This window comes from Leuresthes tenuis, unplaced genomic scaffold (assembly GCF_036924035.1).
Source record: "Leuresthes tenuis unplaced genomic scaffold, fLeuTen1.0.hap1 SCAF_3, whole genome shotgun sequence".
Taxonomy (NCBI): domain Eukaryota; kingdom Metazoa; phylum Chordata; class Actinopteri; order Atheriniformes; family Atherinopsidae; genus Leuresthes; species Leuresthes tenuis.
The window spans coordinates 28,685,561-28,707,134 of record NW_027325357.1 but is presented as its reverse complement, the minus strand read 5'-3'; the positions used below and the strand labels follow the sequence as shown (position 1 = coordinate 28,707,134).

The 21,574-nt window shown below is 40.3% G+C and overlaps 1 protein-coding gene across 1 annotated transcript in view; it reads right to left on the bottom strand.

Annotated features, from left to right (window-relative positions):
* LOC140303919 (EF-hand and coiled-coil domain-containing protein 1) overlaps positions 1-21,574 on the bottom strand; it is a 169,377-nt gene that overhangs the window by 10,225 nt on the left and 137,578 nt on the right. The gene's annotated exons all lie outside the window — the stretch shown is intronic.

Here is a 21,574-nt window from a genome sequence, read left to right as displayed (position 1 = left end):
TGCCAAATGAATGAAATGCTAAGTTTTATATCCCTTAATTTCAAATATTCTTAATTGGCGTGACATTTGAAGTTAAAAGCTCCGGCCTCTAGGTGACCTCGCGTCAGGCTGGAAATGAACACATACACAAACGCGTGCGCCTGACAGGCAGGAGCCGCCGCTCGTGACTTTGATATGCTCTCATTAGCATGGCAACAGCGAGATGACCATCCACAAGGGATGCTGTAACCCAGGCAACCAGAGTTGGCCAGTCCACCTATGGGAACCAGATGCACAAATGGAGCTCTTCTCCATTCTACTAATGTTTTAACACTTAAAAACTTAAATAACTCACCACATTTACATGCAAGGGTATAGGGTGATTTGCAACTGTTAGTGAGCTGCATCCTTACCACTCTGCTGTAGTAAATCTGAATAACAGGGAAAAGCTTGCTGGATTTTCAGATGTATGCAGTATGTGTTAGAAAACAGAAAGTTCTGAATTTGCATGTGATTGAAGAGGGCAAATCTCAATAAACACTGAGTGCACTTAACTTCTTAATGCACATCATTTTGTTTTCATTAGAGCCTGATGCTGAAACTCAGTATATTAGAGTAAAAAGCGCCTGAAATCAACTGTCAGGCATCAAAGGTTTTCACAGAAGCTTTTGTTCTCAATTGCCAAAAGTGACCTATGCTAATGCAACCTTATCACCAGAGAACTACAAGGGTGTTGCACAGTCCTGCAAAAGCATGGATTTCTTTCATGCTGTGTTTCTGATGAACAGCACCAGTGTTTTTGAAGTTTTCACTCTGCAATATTTTAGCTTTGCAAGCCCACCATAGTTAAGGTTAGAAAAAAGCAAAAACAAGATAATTCATGGGATGCAAAACATGATCTTCTGCTTGGCCACCTGCAACCCTCTTAGTCTCTGCTTTCCTACATACAGGGTACGCTGCTTCCTGCATTGTTTCTGAACATTGATTACAGACACCAATCATGAGGTATAGGATCATTCCACTGAGATGTAACTCAGTGCCTGACAAGGACCTGTAGAAACCATCTGAATTAGTCTGAATTCTGACAGAAGCCTTTGACAGGTAGGCTATTTCTTTCAGTCAGACACAGTATTGATTGTTAATCCCATACAACCGTATCTTTTCCTTTTATTATTTTTTTTTTCATATTTAAGAAAAAAAGTTTGCTTGTTGTTCTGACTTATCACCCTCAAAGCCCTGACAAAAACTCAAGGAATCAAATAAATCTAAAGGCATCTCACCTTCACGTGTTTGTGTTATAACTGGATTACAATGAATTGAATTCCAATTGGCTTGAATTGGACTATATTACTTAAGTGCCTTGAGATGACAATTGTTGTAATCTGGCACTATATAAATAAAATTGAATTGAATTGAATTGAATAACTAAGTGTAAGGTATATGGTATTGTCATCTATAGGAGGAACATTTTGCACACAGCACACACCAAAATACAGCTTCATAAGCATAAATTGTGGAGTAATTCATAGCTTTTGATAGCAATAAAGTAATTTCAGTAATCACCTGTCTGTTCTGTAATTCTTTCATTTTACGGACAGATTTTAAATTCTTCAGAAACTGACAGAACACTTCCACAAATTACAGATAATATTTGTGACCTGGTTTGAAAATGATGAATAAAACCTACATTATTTGGAAATCCTTTTCAGGTCCCAGAAATACGTGCCAGACAGTCCTTTTTCTGATGGAGAAGTTACAGAATCTGTTTGTGTTTTCCTCAAAGCCACGAGTCAGCATCAATAGAAACAATGTGTTTTACGCAAGCTCACAGCTTTTTGTTGTGCAACTTTGATGTTGTGACAGAATAGTTAAGGTCCAAATTACCTGATGAAAACACAGAGGCACAGGCAGCAGCAACTCCTGTATTCTATAAGCAGGTAAAACTGTCATCACTGCAGTCTGTGAGGATCCTTTAGTCTACAGAGTTTCATCTTTATTTCACAGCACACAGGGGTACTGAGAAGCCATTGAATGACATTTTACCCCAAAAAAACATTCTTCATAACACCTTCTGCTCTTTGTGCAACAGCACATCCAGTCATGTTGTCAACACATTCAACAAGACTGTGGATTTGTTCGCACTACAGAGTTGGTGTTCAGGTAAAGTTGAACAACCCAAGCTCATTTTGGTTATGCAAGTATTTCAGATGCCTAAGCGAACCAAACACACCAAAAAAAGAAAAAGATAGAAAAGGGTCCCTTAACATAAACAAACAGAAGTCATAGTGTAAACTTTCTTTTAGATTTACGCTACACTAGTGTGTTGAAAGTCCTAAAATCATACTACTTTTCTGCTGTTCTTTTTATAGATTCTTTTGGAGTTTATGCTTGCTAACTTTATAGAAAGAACAGAACCCTCAAGTTCAAGCCTACTCAAGCAGACTTGTCTCAGTCAGAAAGTCTCACAGCCCACACCCATTGGCTCATGCCAGATTTAGCTTCTTCTTAGAACCCATCGGGTACTTTCTTTTTCAAAACTGCGATTTGCAAAAAATTTAGTACTTCTTTGCAAGGGGAAGGTTGTTCCCCCGCCACAGGAACATGTCTCCCTGCTTCTACTCGGCTCCTTCAAAGGTAGCAGAGCTTGAACATGTGGTGTTGCACTTGTGGTTCATTAGGAAGCTGTGGACTCTGTGAGCAAACATTGCAGTAATTAGCCTTTTTTTCCACTATTTTTCATTCATGTTTAAAATAGGTGACGAAGAAAAAGTGAATGGAATTGGTTAGCAGCGATTTTCATGAATGCACAAAAATACGTTCACTTGACTGTTTCAAAGAAGACGTAAAAACTAGGGGGAATGAAAACAACTTCTCTAATTGTGTCAGACCTGGTAAAGATAAATAATGTCACTTGCCTGCTCTTTCCACTCTAAGCCTGTAGACAAATAACTAATTTGACTGACAAGCATCTTCCAAGATATGATATGGTATCCCAGATATGCCCATAAATTTGGCTTATCTCTGAAGAAGAGCTCTCTCCATTTCCTCTTTGTGGATCCATGGTAGTATTTATTGTATTTTCCTCACAGAGGTTTGTGTCTGGTGAGCAAAACTATTCAATCTTCTGTGGTCATGGCAGTAAGTGCTACCAGCAACATAGTCTATACTGCCTTCTGGCAAAACTCGGCATTCAATTTGCTAATTTTCAGAAGATTGCTTCAGATCTGCTTTAATAGGATATGGAAGCCCATCATTGCCATAAAAACAAATATCCATGTGAGACCTGCAAATTAACAGTCATACATTTGAATTTGTTGCTGTGTTTAAGAGGACACAAAGACGCCTACAAAAATGCCAAGGGATTGTAAAGCAAAACGGTCCTGGAAACCACGGTATCACAGCCTCCACACGCTTTAAGGCGGTTTCAGGGTCAGGCGTGTGCATAACAAAGTCAATATACTTCAAAACGAGTCTGACGCACATAGTTTTAAGGTTCTCAAACTTCTCTAGAGTTGCTTTAAGTGACAATTAAAGCCTTTGTCACCATCCTACAACAGAACCAGTGATATAAGTAAATGAGACCACCTTTTGGGGATTTTGGCTGTATTATGGTGGTAATGTACTACACCCCCTCCCCCCAGGACTAATTTTCCCATCCCTTTCATCTCCACCACAGCAAAGAAAGGAATTTACTTTCTATCTGCACCATTTCTGTCAACACATTTAGTGCCACCATATAATATGTTGCTTATGATGTTATACTTATTTCTTGTATTTCTTTAAGATCACTTTAGTTAGTATGCTTGTGTTAAGTAAAGCCAGCTGGTTAACCCTAGCTTTAGCATTTCCACCAGAATGACTAAACTGATTTTTCTCCAGGCATAAATACAATTTTAACTCAAATGCAGTGTATGTTCTATTACTTCTTATAGTCAATGAAACACTGTCCTACTGTAACTGACTTTAACACAATTTGTGATTTTCACTATGTTCTCAAGGGACTTTTCAGCCAAACAGTTCTTCAAATTGAGTGGGACGCTGTTATAATCTCCGCCCCTGTTCATACCTCAACACTTTCAATAAACTGTGCACTGTCAAGTGGAACAGTGTCAATCTCTCTCCGCCATTTAGCATGGAAACCTAGCAGAGTTTTTGAAATGCATATGGTAGCTCCTTTACAGATGGATTCCTGGCACTGGCAATTTTATTCCACCTGTCAGTGTTTATCCCTCTTGCCTGACATATACACACACATGCGTAGTCGCACACGCACATGTGGGAGAGCAGTGTAGGTGGTAGTGCTGTTGTTAATTAGAAGTTAACATATCAAACTGCGTTTTCCCAGCACCTCGGTGTGTGGGGGGGTTAATTGTGTGGGCAGAGTGAATATCTGCATAACTGTTTGTGTTAACTCGATACAGAAGCACAGGCTATGTTTGGGAGCGTCTAATAATAGAGACATGGACAGATTGGAAATTCCTCTGCCCAAGCAGAATAAAAGTGCTTTAACTACATCTCTGAGTAAGCAAAGAGGCAGCAGGAGAGGAGGAGGAAGAGAAGGAGAAGTTGAGAAAAAGGAGTATGAGGAAGAAGTGACGAAGGTTTGTTTTACTCTCTGTTAGCTCTTTGTTATTGTGAAAGTATTGTTGAGCAGTTTTGGATGCTGTGGTGTTATACAAGGGTTTATCAGTCTAGCAACTGCCTCAGAGCTCTTTGTGTGCAGCATTGTATGGACCTTCTGCAGGCCTTCCAAAGACACAACTCTTTAATGAGCATATCGATCTGTGTTTCTCACACCTTCATTTCCCCCACAGAGAGCGGGCGAGAGACAGAGACAGGAAGAGAAGAGAAGAAAAGGATAAGGGGGAAAAAAGCGATGAAGAGACGAAAGCTTTAGAAAAGCTTTAGACTCACAAAGTGGGGCTTTTTTTCTAAAGACCGCAGGGGAGTCGGCTTTGTGCCTGTAAAATTCAATTTACCTTTTCACAGATGGGCTATGCCGCACAGCTCATATTGAGGTGCACAACTCATAAGCTGCTCTGAATATGTGTGTATGTGTGTGTCGCTCCTGGTGCGGCATGTGTGCCCCTGAATATGCATGCGTGTGTATAGGCAGGTGCTCGTGTGTTCATTTGTGTGTGTGTGTGAACAGAGAATCAGTGTAAGCCACCCTGGTGTGAACCTGGGTTTTCTCTCAGAGCTCCGTCTCGCTCCAGCCGCTTCTCTGCATCACATTACCTCTCCACCTCCACCCACCCAGCACCACAGACAGAGAAGGAGGGGAAGAAAAACATGAAAGACAGCCGGTGAAGCTGTTGGAGCAAGTTAAATCGCTGGGATGTGACTTCTTTGTTGACTTGAAGGAGAGCAGTCAATAACGTGCACTTTCTCAGAGGTTGGACCGTTGTTAACATCAATCCCTGGTCTGTTTGGTGTGGTGCTGCACTTTAGCAAACACCATGCTGAGTGATGTGCTATGTCAGCAAAACATCCGGTTTCACTTTGTATGCGACTGTTGTCCTTTGAAGTGACACTTTGCAGCAGTGTTTCTTCACAAAATCAATTCCTCTCGACATCAGGCAGGCTAAATGCTTTGGGACAAGCAGCTCAAAACGTTTGTGAAGTATGAGCTGTTTCTACTGCCAAATTGTCTGACTTCATCAAACTAACAGTGAAACATTTAAATAGTTTAGAACGGTAACTGTGTGCATATTCCATTCTTACCAGGATCCTGCCTGTGATGTATTTGCATGTTTTTGGGTGACAAAGCTAACTTTTGGTTCTCCTAAACATTAATTAACCATTAGTTGGGAAAAAAAAAATCAAAAGGCAATCATCAAAGACTCTGTTGTGGTTTAAAAATGTTCTGTTCTCTGGCAACATTTTTATACCAGTTTATTAAGGCTGCATCTCAACAAAGACAACAGTTAACAACAGTTCAGTTAACCTCTCAGAAAATGGCAAATCAGGAAAGGACTATGGACTTTTGGATGGTCCTGACCCCCTGCTTTTCCACTGTAGGGACAGGGGGGCAAACAATGTAGTGGGGAGATACTACAAAGAAGTGGAGTTTGTCAGGGTTGAATAGAAAAACGTATGTTTGCATTCATCCATCCTTCCATATCTATGACTGATGTATATTTACGTTGTGCTGGTTATAAAGTTACCATGACAAAACAAACGTAAAGTAAAACCACCATGCTGCCCGCACCAATCCCTATGCAAAAAAAACTGATATACCACCCACAATTTTCATAAAGCATATTTCATATGTTGATGATGGAACAAACATGTACACAAAAACTCCAAGAAACAATAGGTTGTCATATAAACAAACAAAACAAAAATCATACCAAGGGGAGAGGTTAGGGGGGCAATGAAAATTTATAGTGTGTACCCCAGAAAATTAAATTAGGAACGAGGCACATAGAACTAAAAGGGTTTATGAGATCCTGACTGTCATCTATAAGAAATAATTTGACTGTTCAACAGATTTTGTGTAATTATAACATGAAGTTGCGTATACCTCAGTTACACAGACACAGGAAGAACATGTGAACTCCACACAGAGAGGCCCCAGCTGAGATTTGAACACAGGCCCTTCAACAGGTGATGTTCTGAACAATGTTCTTTGGCCAAAGTTCAGACATTAGTATGAAACCCAATGGTACATCAATTTTACAAGTATGCACTGTAGATTTCTTGCTCTTGTTGTAATAACCTAAAGGTGTGTGTCTTTTTTAAATCAATCTGTGCAGCTGAGTTTGCTTTTGGCAGTGTAACTCAGGATCAAAGTTTAAACTAAGTGACAGAGACTGCAATGTCGAAATCTGCTGTGTGGAAAATCATAGAACAACAGCTACTGAAGTGATTGCAGAGCTAAAGAGCCAAACCAACGTCTTGCCAACACAGTATCAACCAAAACAGTTTGCAGAGAGCTCATCCAGCTGGATAGTATGGAAGAGCTGGCATTAAAAAAAACTTTTCTTTCCACCCATCACTGTTAAAAAACAACATGTAGTGGTCAACGTACCGGAAGACTGTTATCTTCTCTGACAAATTATCCTTTATGCTCTCATGCTTTGACCCAACAGATCAAACATGTAGATGGCTCTGTGATGGTAAGAGTAGATAAATTGTGAAATTCTCTTGTTCCTGTTATAGCAGTGTACGGTAAGGATGCTTCTTAGGAGTATTTGTAAGTTCAGGTCGACCAGGATTTATCAAGGAGGGTGCCATTTTACAGGAAAATAGTACCTGAGAAATGGCAAAAACTGTAACAGAGAGCAAATAATTGATGTGGAACAATTTGACTGGGTCCCCACAATCACCTGATCTTAACATTGCCCAACATCTCTGGTGTGTTTTGGAGCAGCAACTGCAGAACTGCTTCCTCCGTCATCTCTGAAAGAACCTGAACCAGTTCTGCTGGAGGAATGGGTAAAAATACCCCAACCGCTCTCCGAAATTGGTAGGACTATTCCACAATGTATTGAAGCAGTTCTTGCTGATGAAGTAGGACCAACTAAATGCCCATCCATCCATCCATCATCTGCCGCTTATCCGGGGGTCGGGTCGCGGGGGCAGCAGCTTGAGCAGAGAAACCCAGACGTCTCTGTCCCCGGCCACTTCCTCCAGCTCTTCCAGGGGGACCCCGAGGTGTTCCCAGGCCAGCCGAGAGACATAGTCTCTCCAACGTGTCCTGGGTCTCCCCCGGGGTCTCCTCCCAGTGGAACACCTCCCCAGGGAGGCGTCCAGGGGGCATCCTAACCAGATGCCACCTCATCTGACTCCTCTCAATGCGGAGGAGCAGCGGTTCTACTCCGAGCCCCTCCCGGATGACTGAGCTTCTCACCCTATCTCTAAGGGAGAGCCCAGACAACCTGCGGAGGAAACCCATTTCGGCCGCTTGTATTCGCGATCTCGTTCTTCCGGTCACTACCCACAACTCGTGTCCATAGGTGAGGATGGGAACGTAGATTGACCAGTAAATAGAGAGCTTCGCCTTCTGGCTCAGCTCCTTCTTCACAGCGACGGGTCGGTGCAGAGCAACACTGCAGACGCTGCACCGATCCGCCCGTCAATCTCACGCTCCATTCGTCCCTCACACGTGAACAAGACCCCGAGATACTTGAACTCCTCCACTTGGGGAAGGATCTAATTCCCCTGATCGGCATCCTCCCCCACCAGCGGAGCCAAGTCACCACCAGGTGGTGATAAGTTGACAGCTCCGCCCCTCTCTTCACCCGAGTGTCCTGGACATACGGCCGCAAGTCCGATGATACAACCACAAAGTCGATCATCGAACTGCGGCCAAGGGTGTCCTGGTGCCAAGTGCACATATGGACACCCTTATGCCTGAACATGGTGTTCGTTATGGACAGTCCATGACTGGCACAGAAGTCCAACAACTAAATGTCAAGTGATAAAATAGTTATTCATGATTGTGTTTCCAGTTATTTAGTCCAACACTTGTAGGTTATACTTTTGCACCTAGTCTCACATAAAAGGTGAAATAGATACTCTCTTGTAAACTGGTGTCTTCAAGTAACTTTGAAATGTTGTTTTTCCATGCAGCCGCTGTTTCCACTGAGTTGAGATGTCAGAATTCAAACAGTTCCCATTCACAGTTGGAAACAAAGTGTGCTCCAGATGAAGGCAGGTGCGTAGTCAGCAGTATCTAGGATTGAAAAATTCCAATCACTGTCACAGTGCCTTGATCTGAAGAGTGCAGACGCTTCTACTCCAGGTAGGGGATCACTTCTGACAGGAGATTGTCAGGAATCAGAAGTTTTCAACCCAAGATACAGCAGAGCATGGGCCCGCCTTCATCCTGAACACAGTTTATTTCCAACCTTGAAAAGGGATTTCACCCATCTGGATACTGACTTGTGTGTTTGAATGTTAACATCATCTATCACAATATGATGTCAGTATATCATCTTCTCTTTTGGCAGCATATCTAATGTGTAGTATATGGAATGATATATGCTTCATTAGCCTTTTTTTTGCCAGTGAGATAAATTGTGTTGCATCATCTCCCCTTTTAACAACACCAAGTATTTGGGAATCAAGACCATGGTGTGTTTTTTTACTCTTGCTTGACTTTTCAGTTGCTCAACAGTTCAGAGCCTCTTTCTGTGTATTTTTCATCTCCTAAAACACCAAATGTCCTCATTGGGTAACTAGTCTAGACTCCCAGCAGACCAGTTTAGCACTCGGACTCTATTTGTATTAACAACGTATGATAACAACGTGGGTTGTGTTTTACACCATAGTCTGTTAACGTTTAAAAGATCAGTGTTCACTTAGTTAAAAGAGAAATTAAAAAGAAAGATATAGAGAAAAGTGTGAGGGAAATTGGGGAATGAATGTGTGAGGGAAACGAATCAGTGAGAAAAAGAGAAGCTTTTATGTGACTGTGATTGCTCTCTCGGGCACTGTTAGTTTGACTGAAACTTGAGTTTAGAAGCATGTTTGTGTTTGTGCCTTCTTGTGTTTGCGAGTCCAGATCTGTGTGTTATTGTGCATTAGCCAGACTGCTCCCTACTTACAGGGTTTTTAAGGAGGAGGAAAGTCTTTCCTCGGCATACCAAAGTCACTCTTTCATAAGTGCAAAGTCACTTATGAAAAGAGAGGAGGGGAAACTGTAGTCCTCAAACCACAATTAGAGTGACATCCTCCACATTCTCTGGTAGCAAAGACACTGAGCAGCTGAACAGCTGCCACTGCAATTCTTTGACATCTTAGAAGCCTTAAAATTGAGAGGAAACGTTGACAGAGCAAACGTCAGAGTTTAAAGAGTTACAAGAGCAGTGGGGAATCTATTCCCTCCGTCTCTGTCAGTAACCACATCACTGTGGATCTACCAATCTGTCTTTTTCACACAGACTGTCTCTATTTATTTGTTTACTGCCATATGCCTACAGCAGCTATTTTTTTCTTTCCAGAAAAGTAACCAAATTAGATAAAGCAGTTGGACTTTTAGTTCAAGATGTTTCCATACTTTTTCCTACACTGAAGAAAGAGAAATTTTAGAAAGTAATGTATGAATATCAATAAAAGTATAAATCCAGACTATGTATATTCATCAGATATGATGACCAGTGTGTCAAATTTGGCCTGAATAACTCCGGGTGTGGGCATTATTTTGACCATTTGTGTCAAATGTTGTTGAATACGTTGTGGAAGTTAACAGTTTAAGGGAAAGAATATAGGTTGTCATCAACGAAGATAAATGGTACTTTATTTATTTAATTTAAAAAAAAATTTGGCCCTGGTGCCTCAGTTTCTCAGATCAGGAGCAGCTTAGACTGAACCCACAATACAAACAGTGCAAACAGAGGGGAAGACTGTTAATCAAGTCACTGACCTCTGAAGAGATGTTGATGATCTATACTGGGTGAGGAGGCTTAAGCATGCTCCTGTTAACGCGTGCAGAATTATTGCTACATTTCTATTTCCCACTGATTTTCCAGTTATAAAAACTAAAACTGAAAACAAACAAGCACCAGACCACCGTGGCGTGTCACATGAAGCGCAACATGTGAAGCCCCTGCCACTAAAAGGAGGTGTCGCACTACAGCTCACACCTGACCACAAAGATTGCGGGTTGTGGTGACTTTACCTTAAGTTCTCTGCTGTAGTTGTTTATTTCTAATAGTTTGGATTTAATATAAAAAAATCATTCACCTGTAATTTGATTAATTACATTTTTAAAGCAGCAAAACAACCTGCATAGATTAGACTAACAGAAATGAGAAACCGTTGTTCTCTTAGTACACTGACAGTAAAATTACAATCCTACATTTGATCACTTACTAGCAAATGGACAATGAAGGTACCAATTTACAGCAACAGGCAGCATAACCATACAATTTAGTAAGATTTAATGAGAAATTCATCTATGAGACACATGAATACTTTTAGTAATTAAATGAATGAAATTAATTTTATCGCGCAGTACAATCATACCTCATAAACTGTTTACCACAGAATTTGTTTCAGCTACATTTAAACATTAGTATAGATTTCTATGTGGACACCTACTAATTAAACCTTGTGCGCCATTTGAAAAACCTCTCCTAAGCAATGCATTCCAAAATCCAATATCTTTAACCCCAGGACTGGGATTTGTGTAGGTTTGGGAATAGCTCAACCTCAATTGATATTTCCTCTTCCAATTTACAAATACTTTTGACACAAGAAAACGCTGACATATAGTTAAAAAAAGGGAAGAAGACCTGCCAGAGCCTCATAGAACAACATCAAAATGCAACTCCTAAAATTCACTTGAAAATTGTTAGGATGTGCACCATATTTGACAAAGTGGGAAAATGCAACTTGCACGACACGTCTGTGAATGTGTATTCAAGCATAATTTTTACAGTTCATGACAAAATGGCACCTACTCTGTAGATCTAGCTGGTGCACCGAAACAGTTGCTACACCTCAGTTATCATACTGTTGTTGCCAAGCTTTTTGTGTGTACACAGGGAATGCTCAAAAATAAAACAGGTGAAATTTGTAGGGCTTGAAAGAAAATATGTTCCTTATTTCTGACAAAATGTTGAAAATTATAACAATATCTCCTGTAAAACTATGGGTTTCAGAGTTAAAGCAGTTACCCAAGCTAATGGAAAAGTACCTAGCTTGCGCAACTTCAGTTACTTTCAAAATGTCCCCTATCAGTGCAATAGAAATTCTGAAAGCTTAGCAGTATATTTTTTTGCTTATGACAAAATCTTGTACCCATACATGTTACAAATGTTATTCTAGTACTGACTCTGACACAACTTTCTGACTTTCAGACTATTGTATACTGGGGCAGCTAAAAGACACATTACGGCAGAACATTTCCATTAGTAAATCACTCTAGGGCAAAATAAGGATTGTAAATATGGAATGTAAGGAGGTTAATGAAAAAAGTTGGTGTTATGAACCCACAGTGCAATCGTTTGGCTTCAAGGTGTTTGGGGTATTTCATTCACCGTTTACCTTTGATGGAACAAAAAAAAAATACTGCATCTAATAATTTCCACTGAAATCACAAAATGTTCACCACTTAACGATGATAAAAGTGACTGATAACAGATGATAACAGTGACTCTGTTATCATATTACAAACTGTTCTCAACAGAAAACTAGCACTTTAATTGATTAATTCTAAATTTTGTTTGTTTCAATTCTTGTCTCTCTGGTAAAAGATGAGTATTAATGTGTCTCTTATCCACAGAGCCCACGGTTCTTCAGTTTGGCATTATGAAACTACTTACTCATTTTTTATTTCAAGTGAAAATATCAAGAAACAGCCCAGGGCTTAGAGGTTAAATATTGAGAATGACATATTTTCTCCTGACAAGTGACCTTTGCAATCTTGTGAAAGCTGACTGCGAAAAGCAAAAGTCATGAGGTAAGAGTTCATAAAGGGCACAAATTCAGCACTAAAAACTGATGTATTATGTCTTTGATCAAAGCTTTTCTTCTCTACACTAAAGACAGCCTGCAATGACTGGGGTGGACACTTTGGGGGTAGCTGAAACAGGCTCTATACAGGCCCGTATTATCAATGTTTTTATATGTTTGTGTTTCAATGCACAGAAAATAGGACCAACATAATTTCTTTTTAGAGTGTTTTTGTTGTGATTATAGTTTTTTTTTAAAAAGACATCTTAAAAGAAATGCCTGGCTTTTAGCAGTTAATTGCATTGTTCAACAGCTAGTGGCTAGGTTACACAACTTTTATTTTGGAAAATGTATGGTGACCCTAAGGCTCCGAATATGACTTTTCAAATCACACAACAGAAAACATGACAGCCCACAAAACAACACAAACATTTCTTGTTTGTGACTTGACAGAGCCCAGATCCCTGTGTGTGTGTGTGTGTGAGAGAGAATGTGTATTTGGTTTTGTTGTGGTATGTTGGCAAATGCGGTCGTGTTTTGCACCTCGGGCCCACCAAAACATTCTAATGAGCTGAGCGGATCAGTGACAGTTGTAGATATCTGTTTTGCTTGTCCGTAGGTGCAACACTGCCTTATATTAGGCAAAGTTATTCCATCTAATGTTGATGTAAAAATAATGGCTGCAGCTTTAACCAAACTGTGTCACATGCCATCGATAGGTAAGACGCAGGCATACCAAATTTCTTACTGAGCTGTTCAGGACCTGTACCAACAAAGTAAAGGAAATAGTGTGGAAATAATCCTACAAATCTATGCTACAGTGCAAAGCATTTCTGCACCATATTGCCCACACAGACAAAAGTGTAGAATAAATCAAATGGAGAGCAGCTGGATCTCATTTGGACTTCAGTCCATTCACCTGTTCCCTGGGCATACTGGGAGCAAGAAGGACAAAGCCTCATTAAGGAAGTCCACAGACATCCCTTTGATGTTATTGGTGGAGTAGAGACACCCTGTGGTAGCTCAGAATACTGCAGCTTCTAGAGATATCAGATCCTCACTTTGACACTGATGCAGCTCAGCTGATCTAAATTTTTGATCAGATAATTACACCTGCAAACCTAAACCTATCTTGTGCCCTGACACAGTCAACCTGTTTTTTTTTTTTTTATCAAACTCTTGATCAGCTTTGTATGTGTTTGGGTGGCTGACAAACCCTGAGCCTCTTTGACTGTTATCGAACTCTGATTTCAGCTCTGGCTGTCTGTGTTTTCTACAGGCTGTGTCGGTCGCTTGGGATTTGGAGGTGACAGAATTGCCCCATAGATATCCAGACATCAGGGCAGAGGGTGTTTCCCTCGGGAGATAAGGGAGCTCGATGGCTGACTATCACAGCATGGCAGGGACAGGTTTCCCGCCGAGGATAAGGCTCTGGGCTGCAAATCGTTCTTCATCTGTAAAGCTGAAGGTCAGAAACTAAAGTTGTTTGGACTTCTAGAGGAAGATTCAATTCAAAACGTGACTGACATGCAGGAATGTAAAGCTGTTTATGTTCTCTTTTCCTCAACTTCTTATTTGAAATGACAAATACTTTTGAATCAGGTACATATGAACATTATATCTTATAACATATTTATATTTATAATTTATTACTATAATTTACCAGATTGAGATGACTTGCCAACTGCAGCCTCCATGTCCTATTTACATAATGAAAAATATGGCATGTTAGAAGCAATATAAAAAATATACAACAGGAAATTTTGTTCAGACTGAAATATTTGAGATGCTACTGAATGAAATCTTGTACAATTATGGTCCAAAATGATGAGACAAAATCTTTTTATGATACGACAATATGTGGGTTTTACCTACTCGTGCATCTCAACCTCTGGATTTCTGTTTGTCCAGAGTTTGCCTGAAGAAAACCTAACCTGCAGAACTAAATAAAACCTGCGTACTGTGCAAATTCTAATGTTAGCCTGCAAACATGCTAAGCTAATATAGCAAATCACATTTTGAAAATCAGCATTTTTTTCTGCACTAACAGGCCTTTATTTCGAAAGAGGCTCGACAGGAAATGAAGGCAGAAAGAGAAGAGGAGGACATGCAGCAAAGGGGCCGTAAGGGCCAGGACTCAAACCAGGGACGGCAGTGCCGAGGAGTTTCAGCTGGTGTATATGGGACACCTCCTCAACCAGTTGAGCTAACTGGTGTGCTGGCATTCTAGTATTGATCTCTTACATAAAGTCTATGGTAATGATGAGCATGTTAGTAGGGGAGGCTTGATGATGACGATTATAAAATAATCTATTATTTGTTGCAAAAATCCATATTGTTCAGAGCTAGCTGAAATTCAACAGAAGGGGGAGCTGAAAAATTCGACAGACATTTTTTTCCTTAACCACTTCCTTACCAAAGTTTGCTCGCTGGGCACGTTGTTTAAACCAAATTGTAGGAATGTCTCTCACAATGTTACTCTCTAAGCCAGTGCCTTCCCTTTAAGTGCTTGAAACCGTCAAATGACATGGATGATATCTAACAGACTCCAGTACAAAATGAGTGTTGACAGGAGTTTAGTTTTTTCCCTTGAGTAACAGTAGTTGAAGACTAAATGTTGAAACATGAAACAATGAGTGTTGAAACGTCAAATTCCACTTGGAAATCACAGCTGATGGAAATTTAGTAATTAACAACTTCTCTATGTGTCCAAACTTTTTACTTGTTCTGTATATAGAACACAGTCTATATAAAGACTAGAACATTTTATCCAGCATCAGACACCAGACTTACAGCAAGTGCCCTAACGCGTAGCAGCATACGGTAGCTGCTTGCTGCTAAAACCCCCGCTCCCATAGACTACAATCTAAGAAGCATTAACTTCTATTATGAAATATGACACATTTTCCCATAAGTCATTGCGGGTCATTAGCTAGATTCATTCCAGACATCTTTCCAAAATGAAAAACTTGAAAACAGCTCTCACAAACCAGTCATGAACTCAGGTTGGCGAAGCCCATCTTTTATATGAACACAGTGAAGAATCTGCAGTATCTATTGTAACATTTAAAAAAAAAAAAAAAGCTGGATTCAAGCCGGGCCTCTTTCAATGGGTAAGTTGGGAGGGAGTCGAACTTCAGAGATCAAGATCAGGTGTTGTTTTTTTGTAGTTTGGCAGCAACTGAGTTGATGATGTCACACAAACTGTCTGCAGGTAACACAGGTTGACTCTCGGTAGAAAAGAAAAAAAACTGAAACTCATAGCCAACAGCTCAACAACTGGGCTGCAGAGACACAGGAAAACACATTCTGTTGTTAACAAAGTACTCAATCCCCCCCTCTTTTACTATTACCTTTCTGTCTACAGTCTCTGTTTGCCAATCCAGTCTTAATGCTGAGTAGAGAGACTTAGAGGTGTTCCTGCAGCCATGTTTGAGTAAAAAAACAAAAACAATAATGCTTTCCCGATTTTCCTGCATCGTCATCAGTGCTCCAAGCTGGTCTATTGTATCAACCTGTGATCTCACACTTCCCAAGATGATCAAAGAAAGGAATGGTTTGAACACTCTCCTTCTTTCTCTCTGTTTTGTTCATGCTCTGCCTCCTACACATCTCCACCATCTGGATTTTGGGTCTTATTGTAGGCATTACTTGGGCTTTGGAAAGCTCAATCCATTGCTTCCGTGTATGCAAATGACTTCTGGGTTGCCAGTTATGCATCATAACAGATGTAAAAAAAAATGCCAGTAACCAACAGAAATCATTCCAGCAGCACAGCATCCAAACCAGAATATAAAAATGTTGTGAAATTCATTAGAAGACTATCTAAAGACGTGCAAAATAAAGACAAAGTTGGTGCAGCAGGCTGTCACCAGTGCAGGCGCCATCTGAGAATTGTTATAAATCCAGGGAACAGGTGCGATTTAAACATCCAAGAATATTTCAACATCAACCCTAATTTGAACACATTTGGAGGATTTTTTTTAACATCAAATCACTTTCTGTATAAATTTCACTTATACAATAGACCTGTTTTGTTCTACTAAAGTCTTCTTGAGGGGCTAACATCTAACCCACATAAAAAATGCAGACCAAAAGGAGTGCTGTTATAGATGATAAGAACTTTGCTTACATTTCCCAACAAGGGACTTTCTGAGTCATATTTGCATGTTCTCCCTGTGCATGTGTGGATTGTATCCAGGTATTCAGGCTTTCTGCCACTGTCCAAAAACATGCAGGATAGATTGGTCATTCGAAATTGATCCATGGAGTGAGTGTGAGAGTGCATGGTAGCCTGTCTCTGTGTCGTGCCCTGCGATGGGATGGCAACCCATCCAGGGTGTACCACCTTTTACCCAATGGCAGTTGGGGTAGGGATACATTCTGTATGTGCAGAAATTTATTCCCAATTTCTTTGAAAACTATATCCTCAGTAAGTCCTTAGCCTGGGGACATGGGTGATATTTAGATTTTACATAGCTTATTCCCTGTTTATCAGTTTTTGCTACATTTGATACAATGCTTCGCAACTTATTCTGCGAAGATCCCAAGGACATAAAAAGGCAGAGTTGGTAATGATAAACTCCTTTGTCTCCTGGGGAGCAGACAGAAAGGAGATTTCATCGTCTTTCTAGTTCTGATGCAATGTCTTATTCATTACAAGCCTATTGCAGCCTTTGGATTGTCTCCTCGTTTCTTTTTATTTTTTAGACTCTGCAGGGAAATGTGCATCTGATACAGACTGGAATTAGATTTTTTTTTTTCTCCGGCTGACTGTCCTGGGTGTTGCGTTGTGCACCCCCTTTGACGCCCTAAAATGGAAAATGCTCCCTATGGAAGCAGGTGCGTGTTGAAAGAAACAGTTCCCTGATGTTTCCCTCGTGCCTGCATGTTTGACTTTGTTTTTCAGGCTTTTATCCTCCCTCACTGGTACATGGTATGTCCCCTATTCTTCCACCCTCATCTCTGTTTGTTCTGATAACGAGCACAGAGGCACACGTAGCCGGCCCACAGAGAGCGACAGAGAGGCACAGACACCAAGAGCCAAAGAGAGAGTAGAGGGAACACGCTGTTTTCATAGATAGGAGACTCCTTGTGTTCCACTTTTGCCATTATGGTCAATTTTTGTATGACGATCTAGTTCCAACACCTCGTCTCTGATGCCTGTTTATTTCAACAATGCAGTGTATGCTTCCCCAGGCACAGTTAGTTGCACATGCATATGTTTTAATGTGTGAGCGTGTGCCTATATGTGTGTGTGTGTTTTTTCCATCTATGTGGGAGGCCACGCCTCTCATCTCTCAGCTCAGTAGGGTTGCTATGGGAACAACTGAGGGCCTGCAGAAGTGTCGAAGATGCTCCGAATTGTTGCAAGGTCACCTTGCAAAAGCCAGAGCACCAGGTCTGCAGGTGAGACGCACAAGATCTAACAGTGTTGATTATACTAGCAACTTAGAAATGGGTTTATCCCACAATGCACTGCGAGAAATGTCTCTCTTTCTTATCAGTTTATATCCTTGAACTTGTTTAAAACACTCAAACCCCCCGAAATAACTCAAACCTTCTCCTCACTGGGAACTGTTCAGCTGTCACCAACAGATGCTTTCTCCAAATACTCAAAACCCACCTTCCCTCTCAAGCTGAGGCACTTTTTTTCTTTTTCTTTTTTTTTTGTTACACATAGGAGCACTGCAGAGTGCTGTTTTTTTTTATACTCAGCTTTTAATCAGAGGCTGATGGAGTGGCATGGAAGCCAGGTGGAGGCTCTCTCTGGGAAATTAGTGCCATTAACTGATCAAGTAAAGTAGCTGAAATGCGCGACAGCAGCAGATGTACTCCCTAATGGCGCGAAACTGCTAATAACTATGTGCATGTAGGTATCTGACAGTGTGTTTGTGCATCTGGTGCGACTATGCTCGTGTTAGGGTGAACAGCATGAGTGACAAACATGTCTGTGTGGGTGTGCATTCAGGTCTGTGTTACTAAATGTGTGTGCTGGCAGGGGAATTGATGTCACAGGAGGTGCAGACATACTTTGTTAATGTCAAGCAACCTCCATTTAACACTGATCCCAGCTCCTCATTGCCTTGTTCAGATTGACCTTGTGTGTGTAGATGTGTGTGTTTGTGTATGCACGAACTCACCACCTCCACACCAATCAACCAGAGCACCGTTATTGATGCGCTGCACTCTACTCACCTTTCCACTTGTTTACTTGTTTTAGTGATTAGTCTGACACTCAGCAAGCTGAAGCACATCACAGCTACTTTCCAATGGAAATTTGGAGGAAGCTCTGCGGATATGAAGGTCAGGAGAAATGCGATGGGGAGAGAGGGGGCGAGGAGAGAGAAGGTGAGGGGATGAGGAGCCGAGGAAAGAACGCGTGAAATCCCATGATGGGTTCCGCTCAGCATCCTGAGGATTACAGAAACATCCACATTCACCGGTGCAGTACAAGGCAGCATTCCCAGTGTACACACCAGCGCTTTTCGGAATTAAATTTCCAGCACCGGAAAGAAAGGAAACAGAAGCTTAGTTTCATAAGATGATTGTAGTTGAATGTAAACAAAGCTTATGTGTTTTTAATTCATACAAGGGATAAAAGGCAGCTCCATGAGGGATGAATGGCACAAAAATGGCTGAAAAATGTAATGAGAAAAGGTTTAGGAATACTTTGGAGGCATGACACTTTGTACCAATAGCTGAGAGGATATAGCAGACTTGATTCTGCAAGTAATAATCTCAAAATAAATTTTTCATATAAAAACTGTTGACTCACAATAGTACTGTAGCACCTCTGAGACTTTCATTACCATACAATGTGCTCAGCTGAATCATCATTCCCAGTGAATAACAACTGGTTTCGTGTTTGTTGATTAAAAGATGAAGGCGTACGTTAAATCTTTAGGAGTGAAATGATCATTTCTGTGCATTTTAGCCTGAATGAGAAGGTGAACATTAGTTGGTGAACAAAAGTCAATTAAAAAAACAGTTTAGATCTTTTCACATTCTGATTCTGTGTCAGAGTTGATAGAACTAAGGTGTTATGATGCTATATTTGATGGTCTGGGGGTTCTGACTGCACTCCTCTCTTAAGGGCTCTTGATATCAGCTGTCAAGAACTTCTGGAGTATCTCTCTGCCTATTGAGGCTTTTTTAAAGTCGAGTTGCCATCTACCAGGTGAGTGAGATCACTCTAGTTGGCTGTTCAGAGTAGTGAATGAATTCTATAGTATATTAATGTGAGTTTAACTGTTATTTTTTATCTGGGAAGCATGGATAAAAGCATTTGTGTAAAAGAAAACAATCCATGTGATGTGTTATTTTAAACTGAAACACAGGTTTTACCATCCTAAGAGCAAAGACTATGTTGGATCTTAAAAACTGAACTAATACTCACTTGACTTTACACAAACATTGTTTTGTTTATGTTTTTTAGTTATATCTTAGGTTACTGTATAATTTATAGACTCCTGCTCCATTCTGCCCCATGGCAGCTTGTTCTTGACGTCAGTATAATGTATAAGAGTCCTGACAAGGAGCCTCATCAGCTATGCTAGAATAACAGATAAACTATGATATCTCAGAAATGTAAGTAAAATAATAACTTGGCAGTTTCACCATCAATCTGTTTTAAATTGTTGTATATTGTTGCTGCATTCAGTGACCTTAAAGGGAAATGGTTGGATTCTTTGACCTGAAAACATACTTTCTGGTGCTTACTGCAGGTAAGATATCAATTACTCATTGATTCTTCACAAACTACTGATAAATGGAAATATCATTTCAAGTCCCATTCTGCAATAACCAATCCCCTCAGGTCATCTATGTTCCTCAGAATGGTACATTTTTAGCTTTTTTTAAAGCAAGGAAAAGTCTTAAAATCTCTGGGTGTGACTCTACACCGTTTTCCTCAATCAGTCAGTGGGGACCTATGAATATGCTAATCTAACCTATATCTTCACTTCTGACAGTTTTGGTTCCAATTTGCAAAGCAGAAGTTTGAAAAATGCAGAATAATGTGTTCTCTTTGGCTCTTTGGATGAAACAATACAAAAAACGATTAATCCAATCATGTAGTCCAGCGTTGTTTTCAAAACAGCTTTGGGTAAAATACAAAAACCTAAAGAATTCTTAGGATTTTAAAGAGATTTAAAAAAAAAAACAAGTTCTGCCATCTTTGAAACAAGAGCAAAAACACACCAAGTTGCGTCTCTTTCTTGGTGTTTTTTTCTTTTATATTTAGCCTGTGCTTGCTTCACATTTCATGGGTTCCCAGAGCGCATACAAATTAGCCGTTAAACTCCACCCCATAAGTATAAAGGACTACTTCCTCCAATGTTTTACATACATGATGGCTAATTTCACTCATGATATCTTCTAATACATAAAATACATCTTATAGAAATTTCAACAAGCACAAAAATTTGATTTTTTTTAATGAAAGAATCTCTACTCATGTGTTGCTTAAAGAAGAGTCTCACACTGGGATCACATGAGAGGTAAGTTATTGCCTCTCAAACAGTCCACACAAGAGTGACAGCAGAGGCTGATCCTTTATTGCAGAATGTTAACTCTCTTTAAATGAATAGTTTGTTTTTGGGGTCTTCTGTGTAGCAACAATTGGTTCAGTCTGAGAGGTTGAAGGCTCATTTGTTGGTGGCAGAAGAGGTAATATGATTGATGGTGGTGGAGCCCAGCAATTACTTGACAGACTGCAACACATGACTATTTTCATTGACCTGCTTATTGTTTTCTTTAAAAAGTCAATTATGGTTTGCCATGTAAAAAGGATAATCACAAAATAGTGTCAGAGCTCCACTCGAGTTCCACTTGAGTTGACAGAATTGATCAAATATTGGTAGCTGTGAGCAATGTTTTTTCAAATTGTTTTTGAAGGTGTAGCTGCTTGTCTGGCTCTTGACCCACCTTTCTCCATCAGCCTGTCTGATGGAGCAAATTACTGTCTACTTGTTGCAAGATACATCCAACTCTGCTCTGTCTACCTGTTCCCTTCTCTCATTCACACAGGAGATAATCAGAGTGAGACAAATCGAAATTGTGTAACAGGGGTTTTTTTTGCTTCTCCACTGACAGCCAGGGACAGTGTGGGTGAAATAATGAACAGATACAACAGAAAGAGAGGAATTAAAGAACAGGGAACAATACGAGGGCAATGTGCACATTCTGT